At 59.5% G+C, this 24,502-nt stretch overlaps 1 protein-coding gene across 12 annotated transcripts in view; it reads left to right on the forward strand.

Moving 5' to 3' along the window:
* The window catches only part of SEMA4D (semaphorin 4D), a 109,693-nt gene that overhangs the window by 22,831 nt on the left and 62,360 nt on the right, over positions 1 to 24,502 (forward strand). For 10 of the 12 annotated variants that reach the window (XR_012503505.1, XM_074355820.1, XM_074355821.1 and 7 more), the window contains one exon: positions 8,357 to 8,429. The gene's annotated coding sequence lies outside the window, so the exon portion shown is untranslated. Of the gene's footprint in view, positions 1 to 7,941; positions 8,235 to 8,356; positions 8,430 to 24,502 lie in introns of those variants that run through there. The other 2 variants (XM_074355816.1, XM_074355819.1) reach the window with 1 other exon arrangement.

Below are 24,502 nucleotides of genomic sequence, written 5' to 3' on the forward strand. Positions count from 1 at the left end.
TTTTTCAAAGGGGTTTTTAGCCAAGGATTCTGTTATTTTAGTGTTGTTCAGGTCGTCTGTTCCATCGTGGCGCACTGTGGCGGTTTGTGGTGGTTGACAGGCTGGACCATTCCCTCTGGGCTGGGGGTTTACTTGCACCGTTGTCCGTGGCATTCCCCCCTTTTATCCATTCCTGTCTCTGGGGTCTGCAGTGGCCACACCTCTCCCTCCTGACACTGGAGCTGGGAATGCGTCAGACCTGGTGTCTGAGAGGCAGCCTTTGCTGGGAATGGGGCCAGCATCCCAGCCGAAGGCTTTGCCCCGTCTCCCTGGGCTGGGTTCCCTCGGGGCCCTGGGTGTCCGGGGGGAGTAGCAAATGAGGTGTGTTCGGAGGAACATTGAGGCTTGTAAGCCGCTGGGGAAACATTTGGTGCCCGGGGGGGGAAAGTTGACACGCGGCCCCCCCAGCGACCTGCACGTGTTCACGTGTCTCCAGATGTGTCAGTTTGCCGCCGGGGAGCCGTCCCACACGGGGGACTCGCCCTAAAGGGTGGGAGAGACTCTCACCTTGTTTATGACATGTAAGGGGACTGTTCCGAGCGGTGTGTCTGCGGCACTGGCTGATGCGTACTTCATCTGTTTCTAGTCGAGGCCGCAGATTGGGTTACTTTGGAAACCAGGTGAAACAAGGCCTCTGGAGGGTGTGTCGCCGTCAGAGGCCGAAGCCGAGACTGGGTGGGGGGGGGTTATTTGCTGGGACGGAAGGTGGCTGACGATGCACCAGACGTTGTCTTCCTTCATCACGAATCCTTAAGGAGACGTTTTTGGAAGGACAGAGCTGTGGGGGGGTGGGCTGCTGTGACGGTGCCGTGGACCGGGCGGCTCGTCGGCTCGTTGTAACCGAGCAGGACCCTGCGGGGCTTCCAGGGTCAGGCCCCTCCCCGTGTCCTCTGCGGGAGCTCCTCCTGAAGCGCCAGGTAATCGTGTCTCGTGTACATTTCCTGAGTGTTTCAGATGCTGAAAACCACCACCAAAGGGAAGAAATTAACTACTTGACGATCCAGAACACGTGGCCCCCAGTCCTTCTGATGCCGGAGGGTTGATAGTGTTGACAGCCCTGTTCCCTTGACATCAACCAATCAGAGAACTGTGCACGAACTGACCACATACCCTGCCACCTTCTTCCCTTACTTGACCTTTAAATATACTTTGCTGACGCCCTTTGGGGAGTTTGGGGTTTTCTTGGGCGGGAGCCACCCCGTCCTCCTTGCTCGGCCCTGCAGTAAACCTTTCTCTGCTCCAAACTCCGATGTTTCAGTTTTTTGGCCCAACGGTGCTGCAGGCGGACAAACTTACTTTTGGTAACATTACGGGGCCCAGACATTTATTTCTCATGCTCTGGGGACTAGACACCTGAGATCCCCGTGCCGCAGGGTTCAGGCCCTGGACTTCTCACTGGGTCCTCACGCAGCAGCAGGGGCGAGGGAGCGCCCCGGGGCCTCCTTTGTAAGGGCGCTAATCCCGTTCAGGAGGGCTCCACTCTCGTGCCCTGCCCACCTCCCCGAGCCCCCCCTCCCGATACCGTCACACTGGGGGGCAGGCTTTAGCACCTGAATTTGGGGGGGACACTGACGTTCAGGCCATCCTGACTCTGATATCTGACATCTTCCTAAGCGAGGGGAAGGGTCAGAGTTGTTTAGTCATTCATCACGCAAGATTAATTTTGCTCCATTTAATTAAAAAACCTGTGTCACATGGGGCTTTAGGATGAGCCAGAGAAAGAAAATAGGTTTTTGCAAAAGCAGAAGGGTTTGGAAATACCTGTTACAAGCAGAGTGGAGCTCCGCCCTGCGCAGACCCCGGCGTGGTTGTGGGGAGCAGAGTTTTCCTAATGATGGCGTGTGCTTTGGATGGCCGGGCCTGGCGCGGCGGTCACCCTGGACTGGTCACTGGGCCACGGTCCTGTGGCAGCCCAGTCTGTCCTGCTGCTGCTCGTCTGCCGCAGGCTGTGGCCGGCCGGGGAATCCAGGTGAGGGGCCGCCGGGGCAGCTCAGGTGTGGAGAGGGCTGTTTCCAGATGGGGGATGTGGGGTGGGTCCTAGCCTTGCAGAAATTGTAACTCTCGCAGGTGTGATTCCCCCCTTAACATAAAAGCAGCACGTGTTACTGTAGGAAGTACGGAAAGGAGGGGAATTAAAAGCAGCCCGTCCACCAGAGAGAGTCTGGGTCTACATCCTTGTAACGCTTGCAGCCCTAGCCTCCTTCGGGGCTGAGTTGTAGGAGCCGAACGCTAGCATGGTGCCTTGGGCAGGGCGGGGGTCGCCCCGCGGGGGGTCACAAAGCCACGGAGCTCTGAGGTCTCAGAAGATTGGCAGCCAGGCTGGGAGGAGGTAAAGTGCGTGGAGCCCCCCACCCCATGAAGTTCCGGCGTCCTTGTCCCCGTGTCTGCAGGCGCGGGGTGTGGGTGGAGGGGTGTGGGTGGAGGGAGGAATGCGCATTCCTTTTCCCTGGGAGTTTTCAGCTCTGACCGCTAGGAAGGGGAGGCCCTGTTAGTCCTCACCTCTGCTGTCAGCTCTGCAGATAATCATTCAGGGTTTTCCAGGAGTTTGGTGACATTTTAGTATCTGTTCTGATTGTTTGTAAGAGTTACGAAACCCTCCCTGGGCCATGCCTTCTGGAGCCGGGGGCTGAGGACCTCGTTCCGTAGGAGCGGGAGGACAGCGGACGTGGAGCCGCAGCCTCGCAGAGGGTCCGGTAACTGACATGGCTCTCGTGTGTCATCGTCCTGGGAGCCCAGACAGGAGTCCCTGAGGCCGGTGGCCACCTCCCTGGGCTTCACGCGGAAACAGAACTCACCCGAAAACACCGACGGTCAGGAGCGCTCGCGCTGCCGTGCGCTGTCCGGGGACGGGTCACGTGGGTGTGGATCACTGCACACTCATCGCCGTGCGCGCCTCTGACCAGCCCCACCGTGAGACAGACGTTTCCCGAGCGTGGCCTCGTGCGGACGGAAGCACGTGCGCGCTCGGCGCGGCACCGCGTGTGTTCCGTGCAGAGGGAACCTCAGAGTCCCTGGGTGCCCTCTCTGGTAAGCGTGTGCCCCTGGAGTGCGGTCAGGGCTCTGGCCTGTGAGGCATGGTCCGCTTGGCATCGGCGTGTCAGAGCAGGCTCGTGCAGGTGGGACGGGGTCTTGGGGGGGTGCAGACTGGGGTGAACACGTGTGGCTTCCAGAGCAGTGGTTTTTTGTTTTTTGTTTTTAAAGAAGGAGAAAGCCCGAGGCAGCGCCCCCCCCCTGACATTAGGGGTTCCTAGAGATGCTCGAGGAACCCTGGAAAGAATTCCAGTTTGGCAGAAAGAAAAGGCGTTTCTGAAAGTGAATGGGCGTCCTCGTTACTTACTTCCAAGGCTCTGTGAGCCCAGAGCTAAGGGACCACGATGGTGTCCTGTTTGAGTCAGGGGAGTCCTGTTTTGTTCGTGTCCTTCAGCATTGTGTGTGTGGGCTCCGTTGGTGCTGGGAGCGTCCCTCAGCCTGGGAGGGGCTCCTGAGACACCGCCGGGCTCTCCCTGGACAGCGATGCCCCGGGACCTCCATCCCTTCCTCTCTGTCAGGGGCGAACCTCCAGCTCCCCGTTCCCCAGCTCTCCCGCCATCGCCCGCTTCCCTCTAGAGATGCAGGAGTCCCCTGGACATGACTTCACTCTGCATCTCACTGCGCACTGTTGCTGGGTCCCGAGCCCCCTTCCCTCCCAAATCTCACAGCTCTGCCCTCCCTTCGGTCCGCTTTGGACTTCCGAGTGAGCGGCCTTTGGGTGGAACGTGGGGGCCTCGGGCTCGTGGGTCGTGGTACAGCCCTCAGTTGTGCAGAACTGCCAGCCGTGCAGACCACCCTCGCTCTAGATGGGCAGACGAATTCTGTGCAGTGGCCGAGCAGTTGATCTGCCACAGCAAAAGCCAGTTTTGTGCCGGTTGGAAATTCAATATTCCTTTATTCTGTATTTTTTAAATTGAGCTGAAGTTCACATAAAATTAACCACAGCACAGTGAGGAGCTCAGCGGCATTTAGCACGTTCACAGGTGCGTGCAGCCGCCACCTGTGTCTGAGGCCTTTTCATCACCCCAGAAGGACCCCCGTGCCACCGAGCAGTCTCCCCCCCACCCCTTGGCCAACGCTGCATCATTTTGCGGTTCTTTGACTTCTCCTTTGAAGGCATTGTAGCACGTCTTGAGTACTGAGTTATTAAGTAACATTTTAAACACACAGTTGTTTTAATCTTTTAACGACCACGCGCTCCTTGGCTGAGCCGCCAGCCCTCCTTACCGGGCGGTGCTGGTCCCAGCGGCCTCCGGCGCCTCCTCCTGTCTGTCCTTCGTGGGATGTGGGCCAAAATCTGGTCACGGAGGGCGGGTGGGCGCTTCATGTGTGGAGTTCCCTGTCTTTTCTGTGTCAGAAGGCGGCTCTTCAGTGATACTTTGAAAAGAAATCCTCTTCCTGGGCTGGTGCTGTGCGGCCTGCCGGGCCGGTCAGCGTGTACTGGTCAGTTATCATCTGTCCGGTGCGGTGTGGAGCGAGCCACGTGTTCACAGCTGTGGAGCGGGCGCAGGGCCAAGGGCAGACACACACTGAGTTAAGGAAAGGAGCCGGTGCCAGCGGGCTTGCGCGGTAATCGTGAGCATGAGCAGAGAGCAGGACCCTCACCCACGGAGTGTAACGGCCAGGACTCGACCAGGCCTGTTCCGGGGGGGGGCCGAGGCCGCCCTGGCACCCCGGGTTCCCAGCAGACCTGCAGCACAGCCTCCCCGTGTGAAGGCTGACCCTGGCCCCCAGCGAGGCCAGGCTCCCTCGTGGGGCGCTCACTCTGGTGACCCTGGCTTTTCCCCCTCCCTCAGCACGTGGGGAGAGGCCTCTCCCTGCTGCCGAAACCAACCACAGTGGGCAGGTGGCTGTGACCTTGAGCAGAAAGAAGAAGGTCAAGACTTGATCGGGGAAATCCCCCGCGTAGCCCTGCTGAACAGAGACGAACCCCAGTCCACCAAGAGGACTGGACTGTCGGGTGAAGGACGGCTGCTGTCAGGATCTGCAGCTCAGGAGGGGCCGCTGGTGCCTTTGGAAATGGCCACGGACAGTGTTCAGTTCAGGGTGTTGCTGGCCTGTGGTTTTGAATGATCGGCTTTTCTTGTTTCCTGCCAACTGGTACGTGGGTGCACTCTCCTTCAGATTTAAGGCATTCCATCGGGGTACAAAGGAAGGCCTACCTTGTGGAGGAAACAGCTCTCGGATCACAGGGGTCCGCAGCGTCTCCACGTCCTGTCGGTGGTTGCCTGTTGATGGACACATCAGTGTTGTCATGAGGGGAGAGTCGGGACCCCTTCCCTCAGAGTCCCCACACGTCTGCAGAAACCAGCTTTGCAGGTTTTCCCATCGTAAATGACATTCGTGAATGATCTTAATTTGCGAGGAATTATGGCACCGTATCAGAGTTTTGGAGAGAAGGGAGTGGGATGTCCCAGCACCTGCATTCATGAGAAACCAGGTTCAGGGATTCAAGCCCAGTGGTGCTGGCTGATTTCTACGCATTTCCCTTTGGCTACGCAGACGATGTCCCAGGTGGGGCGTGTGTGGTCCCAGCAGAGCCCGAGGATGTCCTTTCCTGACCCAGTCCGAGTTTAATCAGCTGCCGGGAAGAGCGATTTGCTGAAACACACCCTCCCTTTCTGTTAGATCTGATCCACTAATTCACGTGTCGCTGAAGAAACGCTGATCCCAGACCCACCCAGGACTCTCTGGGGTGTAGACACCGTGGTTTCTGCCCCTGTGCCTCTGCCCAGGGTGGGAGGGAACTCAGATGAAGGCTGTGCTTTGGGGTTTGTCCTTGATGGTCTCCTCGTGTGTCGACGTGCCTCCCGCTCCCTCCCTAGTGGGCCGAGGAGCTGCGTGTTGACTCAGAACCGCAGTGTCTGCCCAGGGCCGTGTGTCCAGGGCGACGCAGGCCCGCTCTCCGGTGCGGTCTGGTCCTTTCTATGACGGCACGTGTTGCCTCCTGTCTCTGGGAACGTCTTAGTGTTAGGCTGGTGAGCGTCCGCTGGACGAGACCTTCTCTGTGTGGGTGCCCGTCCCAGCTCCTCCCCCTCACGCGTAGCCAGACAGCGGGGGGGGGGGGGCTCACCCCGCCTCACCACCGCTGAGCCTTAGCGCTTTCCCTTTGTCAGTTCTGTGGGGGGAGAAGGACATCTTGTGTTCATTTGCATTTTTCTGACTACCAGCGAGAGGAACATTTCATTTCACACATTTGGTTGCAGCATGATTAGAGAGTCTTGTATTTTTTTTTTTTTTGGTTCGTTTTTTGTATAATTTTTTTTTTTTTTGTAGGGAGAGGTAAGTATGTTTTTCTTTTAATGGAAGCACTGGGGATTGAAGCCAGGACCTCGTGCGTGCTAAGCGTGCGCTCTACCTCTGAGCTACGCCCTCCCGCCGAGAAGGGAGTCTTCAGCCTTCAGGAGCGCGGTGAGCAGCTCAGGGGCGCGCCCCCGGAGCACGAGGGCCAGCGTGTGGTGGTGGTGGTGGTGGTGGGCAGCGCCCCCGCCAGGCGTTTGTCTCCCTGCAGGGGCGTGGGGAGCAGGGGTCCTGGAACGCTGTGTGTCATGCTTCTGATGGCTCTCGGAGCCCTGCCCGCCTTTGGAGGGGTGTCGGCTTAAGCAGAAGGTCCCGTGTGCGGTGTTTGATGCCTCCAAGGAAGGGCTGGGTTTTCCTCAGTGTGGGGGACACTGGGCGTGTGTGAGGGCTGGGGTCTTCCTTTGACGTTGCTCCCCCCGTCTCTCTTGCCCGCCTGAACTGCCCCTGAACTGGTGGGACCGTACAGAACCTTGTGAGGCCTCACGGTGGTGGAAGCCAGAGGTCTCAACTCTCCATCAGGCCCACGTGCTCTGGGCTTCAAGTCGTTTGCGATCAGTTGTCAAACGGAAAAGGATACCAGACTCAGGAAGAAGAGGCTCTGTCAGGAGGGATTCCTGTGGGGGAGCCGGGAGGGGACTTCTGCGGTGGAGAGACCTGTGACCGTGAAATCACCAAGCACGTTAGGGGTCAGGGAAACGGGTTTTCCTTTGCAGGGTGGCGTAGACAAGGCTGAGGACCCGGGTGTGCGGCAGCGGGTGGAGGAGTAGAGTGAGCGGATGGTGGATCGGAGGGTGTGCCCCCCAAGGCCGGCTGTTCTCAGGGGGGCCGTCCGAGGGGCTCAGCCTGGCGGTGGGAGGAGGGAGGTCTGGAAGGGAGGAGCTGGACCCGAGTTGGGTAACACGTGTTTTGTTCCGATTGATCTGTGAGGAGGCACAGGGTGGAACTCGGGGGCCTGTGTCTCGCACTGCCCTGGGTGAGCGGGGGCTTCTGTCTTGTCCGACTCACGTGCAGGGAGCCCTTTCGGGATCACAGAGGGAGGTCCACCCGCCGATCGCAGGGCCAGTGCAGGCGAGGCTGCCGGGCTGAGCTCTGCAGGGAGCGGGTCTGTCTTGGTGGTGGCCGTGCAGCTGCCGGGCTGTGGGCTGTAGCCACCTGGGCGCCGAAAACGCAGCCGGGCCGCCCAGCCGGGCCTTTTCCCACGGGGACCTGCTTCCAGGGAAGGCGCGTGGGCTGGGCCGTGACGATGGGAAGGGCGTAGTCGCATGCAGGAGTGGCTCCGGGGACAGAGGGCCGGCGCGGGGCCGCTGGCCATCGGCAGGGTCGCTGCGCGGGGGGCTGGGTGGGGGCTCCGGGCGCCCCCGGGACAAGGCCGGGAGCCTGGGGAAGGAAGGAGCCCTGAGCCTCGTTGCTGGGGGATGCTTCGCAGGCCTGCTCTGCTTTAAGGTGGTTCAAAACCCTCACAAATTCCTGGACGTTTTTGGCTTCTTCCTTCCTTGTGTTGACTCTCCCCTTCCTCCACCCCCTCCCCCCTTCCTCTTTCCCTGATTTTGGTTTTTACGTCCGTAATTCATCATAAAACGTAAACATTGTGGAAACACGAAGCTTGAGCAGCAACAGTTCGCTCCCACATGACCCTGACGGAGGGACCCGTTTGGAAGCTGTGTTGCTGTAACGTCACCGCCACTCACCCCGTGGCCGGCCAGGCCTGACCCAGCCCCGCTCCCCCGGCACCCCCGGCGCTCACACTCAGAGTCCGTGCGCCACGTGAACACGGGGCAAGGGGGGTGGCCTGGATGGAATCGGGGCGCAGGTGACACTCTTTGCTCCAGTTCATTCGGATGCTGCGTCTGGGCTCACCTGGCCAGGTGAGCTGTGCCCCGGGGGCCCGTGGGGCATGTGTGTGTGCGTGCGCGTGTAGGAGGGAGGGTGAGGGCTTCTGGCTCACGTTTGCTCTGCTAACACGCCCCCTCTTCTCACTCTGTCTCAGGCTCTGCCGTCAGCAGACGCCGGGAAGGAGCCGCACCCCCGTTGCTGAAATGTTCGACGACACCGATCATCAGGTAGGGGATGACAGCCGCCTGCAGAGAGTGGTTCTTTTTAGAAGCGGCTCCTGAGCAGGGCCTGTCAGAGGTGGCCAGCCAGCGGCCTCCTCTGCTTGGCGCGCCCGCGGTGGAGGGCGGGCGTGGGAGGGCGTCGCTGCCCCGCGTGGCCAGGGCAGGGGGAGGGCTGCGGGGGCCGGGCTGAGGGTGCGGGCCCGGGGATGGCCCAGGGCTCCCTGGCAGGAGGGGACGGGCCAGGCTGCAGAGGGGCCCGCCGCCCAGCGTCAGCGGGACTGCTGGCTCGGGGCCTCCCGGCGTTCCCTCTGTCGCCGCCCTGGGTGCCGCTCCCCTGCATGGGCTCACGGCCCGGGTCCTCCAGCCTCACTCCCTGGCACGCAGACCTAAACCGGGGTGTGGAGCTTCGGTTCCTGCCGTGGCCCTGGAGGGGCGGTCTGCGGCTCAGGGGCCGCCCCGGACACGGCTTGAGTTTCCATCACATTAACTTGCTCTGATTGAGCCGGGAGAGAAGAGGCTTCAGAGGGAGCCATCCTGTCTGTTTGGGCCTGAGAATAAGCTTCTAGAAGAGCTAGGAAACTGAGCAGGAGCCATGCTGGCAGCTCTGGACGCGGCGGGGGAGCAGGGTGGCGGGAGGGTCAGGTCCAGCCCTGTCGGGCACCCTGCGACCTGGAGGGGCTTGCACGGCCGCTCGACCCGCAGGTGTCGCTGCGTGTCCCGGACGAGGCCTCCCTTCACTGTCTGTCCAGACGTGCTTGCGTTAGAGGGAGCTTCCCGGAGCGGCTTTTACATTCAGCGTGTGGGACGTTCACATTCCCACTGGACTGTTCTCAGCGGGGGCGCTCCGGGTTCGGTCCCCGTACTCCTGGCTCTGCCCTGACTCCTCGGCCCTGGAACCTCCCCCCCCCCCCCAGCCATGGTAGGAACCTCCCCCTGGCCTCACCTTTCACGTTATAAACAGTCCGCTTACAGAAGACGATTGAAAGGCTGAGGATGATTGAATAATAGTCTGCAGCTTGCACTGAAGTGAGGGAAACCACTCATTTCAGGATTCAAATGCCAGTTTGAAGTAGCTCACAGGGAACTGTCACATCGGTGGGTTCTTCATGTGAGGACGCAGCAGGCGTGTCCTTCCGTTGCCGCTGCAGGCCGTCCGTCCGTCCGTCCGTCTGTCTCTGTGGTGAGAGTCCTGGGATGTGCCGTGAACCAAGCTCAGCCTCTGTGAGGAGCTGCCCGCTGGGATCGTGCGTCCCCCGTGAGAGGAGGGCCAGGTGGCCCGGGAGGCCCGGCTTCGAGACGCGGGACCGCCGGGGGTGCTGGGGTGCCCGCTGTGGGGCCGTCACGGGCCCACGGGCTTCCCCGCGTCCCGGAGCAGGCGGGCCCGGCGGCCTCCCAGGGTGGGTTCAGGACGTGGGTGTCTGCCTGCGGGGACGATTTTGTGTCTCACCTGCAATTCCTTCCCCTCAGGCCCGAGCCCTTCAACCCGACGGTCTTGCTTATAGGGAGGTCTTGAGTGGAGAGAGCGAGTTGCTCTGCGTGCTTGTGCTCTGCTGCAGTCTGGGCGTGCAGTCCCGCGGCCTGAGTCCTAACCAGCCGTGCCGCGTGCTGCCCGGGTACCGGGGTGGCCCCCGGAGGTGAGGGGCTCCGCAGATGTGAGATAGGCCTGTCGGCACGAGGGGTGCTTTGCTTTTAGCAAGTGGCATTCAGCGTCTTGCAGAGCTGGGAGTGGGACAACCGTGGATGTGAGTGACACTGAAACGGGAGCCAATTACTTCTACAGGTGTCAGAGGCCAGGGAGGGTGTCTTTGGTCTCCTGTGTGCAGCCCTGGGAGGCTGTCCCATCACCCCTAAGGGCATCCAGGTCTCGCGGGTGCTGCTCCAACTCATGGTGAGTGGCCTGAGCTTGATTCTCTGAAGACCGGCCTGAGGGACTGAAACTAACTCAGTAATGTAAAAACGGCACGTGGCTGGCTCTACCCTAATGCTGGTCCCTGCATGGAATGAGCCCGAACGCGTCCTCTCTAGGCCCACGGTGCAGATTGCATGGCAGGGACAGCAGGCCGCCGACAAGGAGGCACGTTAGAACGGTGTGTCCGAAAGCCACTGTGACACGTCGGAGAGCCTGAGGGCCGGGGCCCAGCCCCGCTCAGTCTCTACTGAGAAGCCGCCCGTGGATGCTGGTGCTCCACCCGTCCTGCTGAGGACGGGGCTCCGAGGAGCCAGGACTGAGGTGGACAGAGGGCTGCATCTGGGACCTCCCTCCCTCCCCGCCGCTCACCTCTGATCGTGCAGGGTCCCTTTATGGTGACCGGAAGCTTCCAAACTGTCAGCCACGCCTGGCCCACGTTGTCCAGTGCCGCGGCTGACACCGCACGGGCCGAGGAGGGCTCCACGTGTGGCCGGCATTTATACACAGCAGGCTGTGAGGACCTGGGGATGTCCTGTCCGTGTCTATGTATTATATGGGGGGTGGTTTCGGGGGGGGTTTAGATAATTACGTTCATGTATTTATTTTTACTGGAGGTGCTGGGGACTGAACCCGGGACCTCATGCACGCTGGGCACGCACTCTTCCCGAGCTGCACCCTCCCCTACGCACGTCAGTGGATTAATTATGCGTTGACTCGATTGTGCTCTGGGTGTGTGTTGGGTTAACTGACGCATTCTATTAACACCACCCTCAGCTGTTTGCTTTCCCTCACAGTGTGACTGGTAGGCTCGCCTGAAACCGCGCACGTGGCTCCGTGTGCAGCCCGGCAGGTGTGTCTGTGGAAGGCACGGGGCTGGACCGCTCTGCGGCGCCCTCTGCGTTTGGGTCCCCTCCTGTCACCGCCGGCCCGCAGGCTGGGAGGCGCAGACGAGGAACAGGAGAATCGGGCTTTGAGGACGCCTTGAAGCCAGCTCTGAGCACTGTTGTTTCTGCATTTCTGCCGACAGTCCCAGGGGCCGCCGGGCCTCATCCGGGAAGTGGATTCCATGCTCAGAGCACATTTCCCCGCGCGGGGAGCCCACCCTCCGCTTCGGTGAGCACGCTGCTGCCCCGAAAGGCCCTCCCGGCGCCCTGCTGTCCGGGCGGCCCCTTATCTGGGCTTCCGTCTCCCTGTTTTCTGTGGATACAGAAATGTGCGGTGCGTCCGGCCTGATCGTCGCCTTCTAGCTGTGTCGTGTGCCCACTGGTGGGCCTGCCGAGCCTGCGAATCGGCGATGGCTTTGATGGACTGCTGCCGGGGGTCTGGCGGGAGGAGGGACCACCGTCTCCCCCTCTCCCGCCCCTGGAAGTCCTGCTGGCGAGCTGCTGAATGGGGGCTGCCGTTTGAGCAGCTGCGGGACACGTGGCCTGAGTCCGGGAGAGACCCGCAGGCCTTCCCACATCTGGCTGGGCTATTTATATCCCACAAAGGCCTGTTTTCTCTGGAAAGAGTGGGCATGTGGCGATGCTGTCATGTGCACGGGTGAAGCCAGTGAAACAAGCCTTTCAGTAAATGGCTTTCTGCTGCGTCCGGCAGGTTTTCCTCGCACACACAGGCCTCGGGGCTCCACACCTGCCCGGCGCTGCTGCGCGTGTGGTCCCTAGGGGGCCCCGCTCCTGCCTTGGGACAGCAGGCCTGGCTCTCCCGTGACACCTGGGGAGGGACAGGTCCCCCGGGGGCCCTCACCCCAACAGTGTTCTTTTTTTTTTTAACTTTTTTTTATTGAGTTATAGTCAGTTTACAACATGTCAAATTCCAGTGTAGAGCACAATTTCTCAGTTATACATGAACATACACATACTCATTGCCACATTCCTTTCTCTGTGAGCTACCACCAGATCTTGTATATACTTCCCTGTGCTGTACAGTATAATCTTGTTTATCTATTCTACATTTTGAAATCCCATCTGTCCCTTCCCACCTCCCTCCCTCTGGCAACCACAAGTTTGTATCTATGTCTATGAGTCTGTTTCTGTTTTGTATTTATGTCCTTTTTTTTTTAGATTCCACATATAAGCGATCTCATATAGTATTTTTCTTTCTCTTTCTGGCTTACTTCACTTAGAATGACATTCTCCAGGGACATCCATGTTGCTGCAAATGGCGTTATGTTGTCAGTTTTTATGGCTGAGTAGTATTCCATTGTATAAATATACGACATCTTCTTTATCCAGTCATCTGTTGGTGGACATTTGGGCTGTTTCCATGTCTTGGCTATTGTAAATAGTGCTGCTATGAACAATGGGGTGCAGGTGTCATCCTGAAGTAGGGCTCCTTCTGGATACAAGCCCAGGAGCAGGATTCCTGGGTCATACGGTAAGTCTATTCCTAGTCCTTTGAGGAATCTCCATACTGTTTCCCACAGTGGCTGCACCAAACTGCTTTCCCACCAGCAGTGCAGGAGGGTTCCCTTTTCTCCACAGCCTCTCCAGCATTTGTCATTTGTGGAAACCCAACAGTGTTCTGAACTCCTGAGCTGTGCTTGGCACACTCTGGGCACCAGACCTTCCACAGTGGAGAAAGCATTCTAGTTGGCAAGAGGGACCACAGACAGGATCAGTATGTCAGATATGAGGGGGGAGATGGTGGTGGGTGCAAAGAAGAGAAATCGAGCAGAGAACGGGTCCTGGGAGGGCTTTGCTGAGAAGAGGCAATTGGTTAAGAAAAGCCAAGAACTGGGCTGGGTTTGGGGAAGAGTGTTCCAGGCAGAGGGAACAGCAGGTGCAAAGGCCCTGAGGCAGAAGTGTGCCTCAGGTGTCGAGGAAGGGCAGGTGAGAGGAGATGAGGTAGGTAGATGGTGAGCTTATCAACACTCAGGGATGCTGAGATGGGAGCCCTGGGAGCTAAGGGTTTGGATGGGACTGCAGGGCTTCTGGGGAGAATGGACCCTGGGGGGTAGGACAGGGTACCCTGTTAGGCGGCTGTGAGGTGAACCGGGAAGAGCGGTGGTGGCTTGGGCCAGAGTGTAGCATGGTGGTGGGAGCATGGCCTGACGGGCGTTGATCTGGAGGTGGAGTTAAGGGGACTTGCCGCCAGGTTGGCTCTGGGGTGGGGTGGGTACCGAGGATGCACTGACGTTTTGACTGAGCAACTGGAAGGATGGGGGGTGCACTTCCCCCCGGGCCATCTGGGAGGCATCCCAGCCTTGGGAGGCGGGGAGTGAAGTTTGGGGACACGTGAAGTTGGCAGGGAGGGAGCCCTGGGAGCCTACGCCGGGAGTCAGAAGCCGTCCAGGGAGTGGCCCCAAGGGTTGGGGCCAGCTGCAGCTCAGCACCGCGTCCTCCCAGGAGTAGACCCCCCTCCATGCGCGCGTCCGTCAGGTGAGGCTGGCCTGTGTGGGGCACCAGGATGGACCCGTGGGGTGAGGTGGCCCGTGATGGGAGACATGGACGGGTGGCTGGACGGGAAGGGAGAGGAAGTGGGTGGTGTGTGGAGATGAGAGTCTCGCCCCGCCGAGCCCCTTGGTGTGCTCTCGGTGGCTGGGCACCGGGGCGTCTGGAGCTGGGGGCGGGAGGGTGGCAGGAGTGTGGGTGAGGCAGAGCCCACGTGCCTGGCATGGCTGGCCTTTCAGATTCTGCACAGTGTGGTTTGGGGAGCCAGAGGTGGGTTTAGGAAGGAGATGCCTCCCTCTTTCTTTGCAAGCTGCGTACAAACACTCTTCACGCATCCATCGCCTCGTTTTGCTGCCTCGTTGGAAAGACATGGCTCCCCAGGGTCTTGGATGGTCCGTGCCTTGAGTCAAAGGGGTGCTCATTTTTGCAGGAAGGTTCTGCGGGCAGCAGTGTCCTCAGTAGAACCTGAGAGAGGACCAGCTGTGTTTGTTATGGAGTCGAGATCGTGTGTCTTTGTCTTCTTGGCCATGTTGGTGGTGGGGAAGGGCGTTAATTACTGACTGGTCGGTGTTCATTATGAATTTGGACCAGGTCCCACTTAGAGCCACTCACTCAGGCTGCAGGGTTAGTTTTTTTGTCCCTTGTAGTAGGCTGAAGAACAGCCCCTAAAGACGTCAGATTCCAGTCCCTGGAACCTCTGAGTGTCACCTTACCTAGAAACGGGATCATTGCAGATGTGATTCAGTTAAGAATCTTGCAGTGGGGTGGTGGTCCTGGGTTATCTGGTGGGCCCTCAATACCTTCACAGGTGTCCTTATGAGCGGGAGGCAGAGGAGATTGGGAAAGACAAGAGAAGAAGGGGGTGGGAAGATGGAAGCAGAGATGAGAGTGATGTGGGTGTGATGGCTAATTTTATTTGTCATCTTGGCAGTGGCATGGGGTGCCCAGGTCCTTGCTCAGACATGCTTCTGGGGGTGTCTGTGAGGGCGTTTCTGGATGAGATGAGCATTTGAATCTGTAGACGGAGTAAAGCAGATTGCCCTCCCCCGTGTGGGTGGGCCTCATCCAATCCGCTGAAGGCCTGACTTGAGCAGAAAGGAGGAGGACGGGAGAATTTCTTCTCTCTGCCTGGCTGTCTCTGAGCTGGGACGTTGGTCTTCTCCTGCCTTCAGATTCGGACTAGAGATGGAACTGGCGCCATCAGCTCTCCTGGGTCCAGCCTGCCAACTGCTGATCTCAGGACTCGGCAACCCTCATGATCACGTGATCTGATTCATTATAATAAATCTCTTGCTCTGTATACACACATCCTATTGATTCTGTTCCCCTGGGGACGCTGACTAATACAGTGGCCACAAACCAAGGAGTGCCAGAAGCCACCAGAAGCTGGAAGAGGCGAGGAAGGGTTCTCTCCTAGAGCCTCCGGAGGGAGCTCGGCCCTGCTGACACCGCACTTCAGCCCAGTGAAAGAAACTGACTGCAGACTTCTGGCCTCCAGAACCGTGAGAGCATAGATTTCTGTTGTTCTAAGCCACCCGGTTTATGGTCATTTGTTAGCACTGCCGCAGGAAAAGAACACAGCCAGTGTCAACAGTGCTACCGTAAACACCCCCGCCACACACACGGGCTGTCATTCAGGCGTGGACTTCAGGGAGTGGCCCTGCCGGTCAGGGTGTGTGTCTCATTGTCTTGTAGATTGTGCCGGATCACTTTCCAAAGCAGATCCGGCAGCCCGTCTCTCTTCCCTGTCGGGACGTGTGCATGCCCTGACCCCGCACGCTCTCGGCAGTGGGCGCGAGAGCATCCTTCTGGTGTTGGGATCTGAGAGGGCGGGGCTGCGGCTCTGTCAGTGACCTGTGTTCTCTTGAATCTGGTGAGTGCGGCGTCTGTGCTCGGCGCCCTCGCGGTTTGCCCTGCTCCGTCTGTGAATTGCCCATTTGTGCTCTGTGCCCATGTCGCTCGCAGGGTGTCTCTCGCTCCCTCGTCCATCTGAGGGGCTGCTTACTTGTCCCAGATGTTGATCCTCTTCTGCCTTGAAAGCATTTATTCCCAGATCTGTTATTGGCTAATTGCTTTTATGAATGTGCCATCTGCCATCGGGGTTAAATCTCTCTTCTCGTCTGTGACTTCTAGGGAGCCCTGTTTGTTAGGGAGATTCCACGGCTGTCTCTTGATTTCCTGCAGACGTTTTATTGTTTTGTGTACAAATTCTGCTCTTGAGCGTGTCTGAGATGCTTGTGCTTCGTGGAGGAAGGTGCCTGAGAAAGGGGGTGTCTGGGCTAATTTCCTTCCAGCGTGCCAGAGCTCGCTCTTCGGCAGTCCACGCCTTGACCAATGGCTTGAACTTCAGCTCTGTGCTGTACTGTGGTCTCGCGTCAGCTGGCTCCCTGCAGTGGTTCTCCATTCCGTCCCACTGACCCGTTTGTCTTCCACGTGCCAGCATCACGTGGGTAGCAGCTGTATGGAGGGTGTGTTTTGTGTCCACGTTTAAGTGTGTCTCGTGGCTCTGGGGCAGAGGAAGATTTGGGTGGATGGACGATGGGGCAGGGGGCAGGAAGTTCTGGTGGAGGTTGGAGGGAGGGGTCAGGTGAAAAAGGACCCAAAGACCATCATGTTAGGTAAAATGACTCCTCTGTGCATGCGGAATTTGGGAAGATTTTTCAGCAAGTGAAGTAGTGGCATCTAAGGAGTAAGGCACTGAACAGAGAACAGGCTTATCGTGGGGGTACTGAAAAGACAGCACGTTGCGCTGGCGCCGCCGTTGTGTCGGGGACTTGCCGGGACGTGGGTCTTCTCATGGCTTTGCGCACGGCGGGGTGCATGTGCCCTTGGCCTGCGCACCAGGCACCCTGTGTCTGACGGCTGCCCTCAGGCGCTCACACCTGGGCGCTGATTCAGGCCCTCTGGGCAGCAGCGCCCTGTGTCCCCCAGATGCCTCTGGCTCCCCGGAAGCCCCCTGTGCTCCCCCACATGCCTTCTGTGCGCAGGTTTCCACTGTGCTGCCCAAACTGGACCGGCCCCACCCCTGCACGGCAGGTGGGGCTGTGCCTTGAGCTCCGTGCACCTCACCCCACACAGGACTGACTGCTGACAGACTCACATGAGGAAGCTGGGCCAGAGGAGGTGGGCGTGGGTGCCGCAGGCACGGGGCCGTCCTGTCACCCTGTGCCCCGCAGAGTCTTCCTCGGGCGGCTGCTGGCGGCCCAGCCTGCTTCACGGGTGGCAGCCATGGGCGGGTGGGGTTCGGGATGCGTTCTGCAGGGCAGGCTCGTTTGGCCCCCAGACACCTGTTTGACTGGAGGCTCTGCAGGAATAGCTGGACCTCACACGTCTGCTCTGCGGTCCATGGACCGTGAACTGGGAGCCTCCCTGGGGGAGAAGGATGGGGAACAGGCCGGGTGGGGAGGAGGGCGGAGGACGGAGAGCAGCTGGTGCTGCCGCAGGGGAGGGGTCTGCCCACGGTGAGGCGTGTTCCTCCTGGGTGACGCGGGTCCTCTAGACATGGGGTCCGGCTGCTTGTGACGGGCTGTGCTCGGGGTTTGCGGACGGTCCTAGCCGACTGCGGGCTGGGCCTGCCCTGGTGCTCGTGCACCAGGTCCCAGCACTGACCCAGGGTCGGTGCCTGGTGGTCTGACCTGCTCCCTTTACTGGGAAGGGGTGAGGGGGGGGCTGAGGACCAGGCCGTGCCGGGCCTTCGTGGGCCATAGCCCCGCATGAGTGGGTTTTGACAGGAGAGCTTGGGGGGTGGGGGCAGTGCTGATTCCTTGCCAGCCGCTAGGTGCCTGCGGACGTCAAAATCATTTGTCTTCCCAAATTTTACCTTGGACGCTGTCTTCCAGCCAGCAGAGTAGGTGCCCTGGCCAGGCAGCTGCTTCTGATGCTGCAGGTCGTGCTGGCGCCTGTCCCCACCCTGCTGCGAGTGCCCCACTCCTCTGGGTTTCGGCAGGCACTTGGCGTCCTTATAATTCCTCACGCGCTGCTGTGGCCCGCGAGATGGACGGTGTTCCTTGCAGAGACGTTCACATTTAACAGACACCAGGAGTTTGGAAGCGTGGAGCCACTCCGTCCGCGTCAGTCAGAGCCCAGAGGCGGTGGCCAGCATGGGTGGGGAGGACACGTGACAGGCTCCTGGTGCCCTGGCCGGTGAGGGGGCGTCAGTGAGGTGCCAGGTGAGCTGCATGTCCAGTGGGAAAGAGAGACGTTGAAACAGCCGTGGGCTGAGTGCCCCGGGCGGCACCTCGGTCACCCTGCAGCCGCCTCCTCCCTGCCGTCCCGGGTGACGGCCCCCTGTGCGGGTGGGCACGGCCAGCCCCCAGCCCGCTGTCCTGGCCGTGGGGCCTGGTGCTGCACTGCACGGTTGGACGGGATTGTAGTGGAAAACAGGAGGCGCTGGGCTGGTGTCGAGGCTGAAATGGCGAGAAGGACCCAGGGGTCGTGCGTGCAGGAAGCAGCCAGGACTGCGAGTCGGGCGAGGGGGCTGTCTGGGAGAAGGAGCCTGCGGGGCTGGGGGGTAGGGGGTTGCCCTCCCACCCCCCCTGCCTCTGGGCTCCCTGCGTCCCTCTTCGTGGCCGGGCGTCCTGACACAGCCTGGCTCCAGGCGCTGTGGCCAGAGCCCAGGGGCACCCTTTTGGTGTCAGTGCTCCGGCCACATCTCTTCTGGTTGTGGCCCTAATGCGCTGGGCTCTAGAGTCAGGACCTGTGGGTTCTCTGCCTGGAAACTCTCGTTTCCCTCAACTGGATGATGGCCCGTCTACCACGCATACCCCCTGAGAGGCCCCCAGGGTGGCCAGTCCCTGCACAGACCCCCTGAGAGCCCCCGTGGTGGTCTGTCTACCGTGGCCTCCTTTTTCCTTAGTGACCAGGGCCGTGTCACCCAGAGGGGCCTAGGCTGCATCTGCAGGTGCACCGACAGGAGAATTGTCACGCGGTGCCCTCGTGGGCTAAACATGGCTGAGTTAATGCTTAAAACTGATGCTAAGGTGCCGTGAGCCTGAACGTGCGTCGGTTGGTTTTCATTTGGCCGGAATTCGTGCGGTGGGTTCTCTGCTGCCTTTTTGGTAAAGGTACACGTATCTGTAAATAGGTTTTTAAAAATAGACATTTCTCTCGCGTTTCACCGTAAACCGCATCGACCGGTCGGTGCCTCCGGGGCCTGAGGTCCGGGGCGGCAGCGAAGATGTTGAGGTCCGTCTGCCGAGCTCGTGGTGACTGGAGGAGCACCTTTGCAAGGGAAATGGATTCCGGTGTTGCGCCTCGTAGTTCGTGGATGGCAAGGGCTGCTGTTTGACACCCTTAGCCTCTGTTTGGTGCCTTACTCTTCCGGTGAAAGCTTTAACCACAGAAGTGTTGCCCCGGGTGTAGGCCTTTCTTTTAATGCTGCTGCCGCTTTAAGGAGACTTCCTCCGGAGCTCTCTGTCTTCACAGGCGGTTTACAGACCAGCGTGGCTTCCACTCTCGGCAGCCAGACCTTAAAGGATGCAAAGAAACTCTCTAATTTAGAACAGACAGTTCACATTGTATACATCTATGAAAACACCCTAAAATTGTGACGCATACAGCAGACTTTCTGAAAGGCTTAAAGTACGCAAGTTACGTGTAACTCTAGTCAGTGAGTGTGAAGAACTCGGCAGCGCGTTGCCTCCAAGCGTCTTTAAAGCCAGAGCGTCCTTGTCTCTCGTGAACGACAGGTGAATGTTTTCGTGATGCCGGTTTGACCGGAGCGGCTTTTAACTCAAGGTGGGACGGATTAATAGCTTCCCTAATTTCAGGAGCCCAGCTTTGTCAGTAGCTCAGGTCGCAGTCACCCGGCTCCCCTGGCCGTGTCGTCGTGCACACCTTCTTGGGCTTCTGATGAGAGCCGTCCCGCGGCCCTGGGAGGTTCTGGAAGTCCTCCCCGGGCGTCCCCAGGAGCCCACGTGAGCTCCAGCCATGGACGTCCCGCCTCCTCCTCCTTGTCTCCAAGCCCAGTGCTCAGGGTGCCGTCACCCAAGGCTCCGAGGCAGGGGAAGGTGCGAGAGGGCACCGGGACAGGGGCCTGGGGTCAGGTGGGTCCACTCCCTGCAGAGTCTGCCTGCCTCGCTCCTTGTCACCACCTCACCGCATCTCGCGCAGATTGACGCCCTCCCGCTGCCTCCGTGGGTCGCTAGGAACCGTCCAGTTAGAAGGAGCGAAGAGCATCGTGCTGGCAGCGGCCTGGGCGCCGGCTGTTCGGCAGGCGGGGTGGAGCTGGCCCTGGGTTGCTGTGTTTAAGGGATGTCAGCGTTGAGCTCTGGGACCAAGCAAGTTTCTGTGCTGCTGGAGCGGGGACCTCTGTCTGTCACTGGGTGCGGCCAGTCCCTGTCCAGCTATGACTGAGGCTTAGACACTCAGGGTGCGTGGCAGTCACCTGTGCCCACGCCACGTCCCAGCTTCCCTCATCACTGGACCTCTCAGCCAGGCCTCCAGCCTGGTCACCGTGCGACCAGAGGTGGACGCCGGGAGTCCGCGCCCGTTGTGGACGGCACACGTGGGTTAGCGCCCGCTGTCACCAGGCGCCGCGGCTTCCCAGGCCGGAGAGCCTGGATCGCACGAGGGAACCGTCGAGCTGCAGGTGCTGCTGCCCGCAGTGGGGGGAGTTTGGGGCTGGGGAGCTGGGTGCCGGTCGGAGGCCGTGTCTGGGAGGCTGAGCCCGTGCTGTCAGACTCGGGCCCGCCTCCCTGCCCGCTGCCCGGCTCCTCGCGTCTGCTCAGGACCAGGCGTGGGCGCCGCCATCTGCGCGCTGTGCCCCCTCCAGGCCCCGCAGGGCGGCTCGGTGCCCCCGCCCCACCACCCCTCACGGACGCTGAGTGACGGTCCCCGGGTTAGGCCCGTGGCGGGCAGTGTCAGGAGGCAGAAGAGACGCCCCTTGGCCCGCACGGCTTTCCGCGTTTGTCTCGCTCCCACCACCTCCCCGTTCGCCCTCACCGCCACGGTGCAGCCACCGCGACCAGATGCTCCGACTCTCCCTGTTTCCAAGGCTGGACCCTGACACCCGGGGGGGCCTAGGGGCTTGCCCAGGACCCTGCAGGAGAGCCTGGAGGAGGGGCAGCCCCTAGTCCTCGTCCTAGAGCCCTGAGGGCCTCGGTAACCGCGTGGCCGGGGCCTCTGTGACCCCCGGGCACCGAGGGGCCTGCCCCGGGCAGGAGCCCTCCTCCCTCCCCGCCCGGCTCTAAGGCGCCTTTCTCCTCGGGGGACCGGGGCTCCTCGGCCTGCCCCGCGCCCCTGAATGAGCCCACACAGGAGAACAGTCGGGCCCACATCGCGCACAGCCGGCCATTGAAAGGGACAGAATGGGGTCGGCGTGTCCCACTGCCCGAGGGAGGCTCACTGCGGGGCCTTGTCCCGCGGCTGAACGGCGCCTTGTTGTGGCCCGAGGGGGCCCAGCTGACCGTGGCCTGTCCCAGGGCCCCACGCAGGCTGCGCCCTGGAGACCCTGCGGTGGCAGGCCCGCCGGCGCCCTCGGCAGCAGAGCTCCCCGTGGGGATGGGGCGGCCGAGCCACACCGTGTCCTGAGCGCCGTCCCCTCCGTGGGGTCGGGGAGCCGGCTGGCGCACGCTCCCTGGAAGAGGTGAGGCCAGCTGGGCCGGGAGGCAGGGGCTTGGCTCTTCAGGGTTGGCTGCTAAGAGGCCCAGCATTTTCTTTCTTTTTCTTTCCAGATGGCACGACTTGTTAGTTTCCACTAGAAAAATCCAGAAGGATTTGTAAACTACTGGGTGGGAGGGTGTGCAAAGGTCAGAGTTGGATTTCTGCTCTGAGTGCCTGACCTGCGTGACCGGCCACCCTTCACGAGGACCAGAGGACTTTGTCTGTGAGACGTCCATCTGTCTGTCCCGCTGGTCAGCGAGGATCCAGGGCTGAGGCTGTGATGGGGGCGGGCGCACCGCTGGCTGGGGGGTGCTCCCTCCTGGTAGGCTTCCTGGGCAGCTGACTCAGTTCCCTGTGGACATGTCACAGCACACGTGGACACGGGGCTGGACGCGGGGCTAGGAGAGTTCGCCACCTTCCTTTATTGTTTGGATTGCTTCGATCTCTCGGTTTCTCCTTTTCACGTGTGCTTGGTAAGAAGCAGGTGAAGGCATGGGCCCCAAGGGACCTGCCACCTGCAGGTATGACCGTGGGGGAAGGGGGTCACCAGGCCGGGCTGTCCAGGGGCTGGCAGCGGGCCGAGTGTGGGTGGAACCTGCAAGACTGGCTTCAAGGCCCTGGGGGTTTTGCACAAAGAAGCAGACGTAGTTACCATCCAGGGTCTTCCTTCTAATGTTTGTTGACTGAAATAAGTGCCCGACCTAAAAGTTGAGAGTTATGTTTTATCTGGCAGGAGGACTGGAGCCGGGATGACATCTGAGGGGCTGCTCCGAAGAGGTGGGAGGGAGCCAGGATGTACAGGAGCTTTTACAACAAAGACCAGCTAGTTGGAACATCAGAAGATTACTGTTAACTGGAGAAAAGCAGGCATCTCAAGCTAAAGAATTCAGTGCTTTTCTGTGTATGGGAGGGAGCAAATAAATGCCTGGGCTCATTGAAATCGTTCCTTTGACAAGCATCTAGTGATCCAGGGCCAGGGTCCTGTCCTTTCCCACCCTGAGTCCCCTCAGGGGGCACTGCTGGGGGGGGGCAGCAGAGGCCCGGCTGCCTGTTTGTCCGCATCCTGAGTTGGCTGATGACTTGAAGGCCACAGCATTCTATGTTTACTTACGTGGCTTGCAGTGCTTTTCGTTCACATGTAGTTTTGTCAAGTGAGGTGCACACCGGGTGCCGTGTCCATTAGGACTCAAGTGCGTGAGAGTCAGAGAACCGGGCAGGGCGTGTCCCTGGGGGCTGGCCCGGGGGAGAGGGCCGGAACCACGCCAGCAACTCGGCTGTGGCTGCTTGAAAAAGTGCCAGTGTTGAGGGGCTGCATAAAAAGAGACGGTGGCGGGAGAGTGCCCAGGCTGGGAACTGTGGAGGAGGAATTCCGAGGTTACAATTAACATCGAAATAGGGCTGTGAATGGGGGTGCTTGTAATCCTTCCAAAATTGGGGTAAAATTTGCATCTGAATGGCTTGATTGCCCTGGAATGTGTGGTTTCCTTCTTATTGTCCAGTTCCTATTAAAAGTCATTTGCATTTTTATTCAACCAGCATTCTTAAAATTAATGCTACCTTGCTGATTGCCCTAATCCTGACTTTTCCAGCGTGGATTTCCGAGTTGGCACCGCCCCCACTGTTGGCACCGCCCTCACAGAGCGTGCGGGAGTGGTGGTCTCCCCTCTCAGCCGCCTCCGTCCAGCACGGCACCTGGGTGGACTCTGAGCTCGCAAGTCTCTGGCTAACTCAGCCCTCAGAAGGCAGACGGGTTTTGTTTGGACTTCCCAGGATTAAAAAATTACATCTTAATTGCTTTCCAGCATCAAGAAATTGGGAGACCACTGAAAAATCTAGCTTTCTTCTGGAAGATAGATCAGGAGTTGTGCCCATATGGGGCCACATGACCGAACAGCAGTAGGGGTCTGCAGGAGGCAGAATGACAGTCCCTAAAGATGTCCGCATTCTGATCCCTGGAACCTGTGAATATGCTACTTTACATGGTAAAGGGACTTTGCAGGTGTGACTAAATTAAGGTTCTCGAGATGAGGAAATTATCGTTGTTTATCTGGGTAGGCCCTAAAATGTAATCACACGGTTCTTAATAAGAGAGTCAGGAGGGCAGGGAGAAGAGGAGATGCTATACTGCTGACGTAGGAGACGAAAAGCTTTTCCTCTACTCTTAGGTTCTGTTTCTGGGGCCTGTGAATTAAACTGACAACAGATTAACAGGGGGAAAGACGTATAAGATGTAATACTGTTACCTGCACAGGGGCTTCACACAAAAGAAGTAAAAACCCAAAGAAGCAGTTAGACTTGGGGCTTGTGTATCATTTTAACAAAGGGCAGTGAATTGTGAAGTGACAGGACGAAGGTGGGCGGGGTTGGGTTCCTCGGGAGAGTAAACTGCGGGAAGGTGACCAGGAAAAAGGCAGGGTAGATGATGCTTAGGCAGGCTGTTACGCAGACTCATGCCAGTGCCGTCCCTGGTCCACTTTTACAGAGAGATTTACGTGCTGCTTTTGGGCACCTGGAGGAGGGCAGGGCATTCTTATTTCTGATCTCAGGTGCCTGACGCTCAAAATACTCCCTGTGCCAGAGTAGCCTCTTCACTGGCTTTGCAGCGGAGGAATGAGCCACCAGCCGAGGAATGCAGGAGGACTCTGGAAGCTGGAAAAGGCAAGGTGACAGTTCTCCCTGGAGCTTCCAGAAGGAATGCAGCCAACCCTTGGATTTTAGCCCAGTGAGTCCCACGTCAGACTTCTGACCTCCAGAACAGTTGGGATAACAAATTTGTGTTGTTTTAAGCCACCGAGTTTGTGGTGATGTTTCACAGCAGCCGTAGGAAAGCGGTGTCGTTCCCTTACGAAGCGGTTTTGGGCTCAGGGGAGGCAAGATAAATGAAGCCCTGCCTGAGCAGCAGAGGAGGTGTGAAACCCAGCGTGAAATTGCATCATGCAGGCCGGTGGCATTCAGACTTTAGGAGAGAGTCACCTGGGGGCTTACACAGACGTGGCTTGTGGAGACGCAGAGGGTGGGGGGCTGAGAATGTGCCCCCAGGGCAGGGCTGCCGCTGCCGCTGCTGCTGCTGCTGCTGCTGCTGCTGCTGCTGGGCTGGGGGGAGCTTTGTGCCACACCGTCCAGACCACAGGCACTGCTGGGTTTAGAGCAGAGGGCAGCTCGGGAGGGGCTGGAGG

The sequence above is a fragment of the Camelus bactrianus genome, chromosome 31 (genome assembly GCF_048773025.1).
Source record: "Camelus bactrianus isolate YW-2024 breed Bactrian camel chromosome 31, ASM4877302v1, whole genome shotgun sequence".
Classification (NCBI taxonomy): Eukaryota; Metazoa; Chordata; class Mammalia; order Artiodactyla; family Camelidae; genus Camelus; species Camelus bactrianus.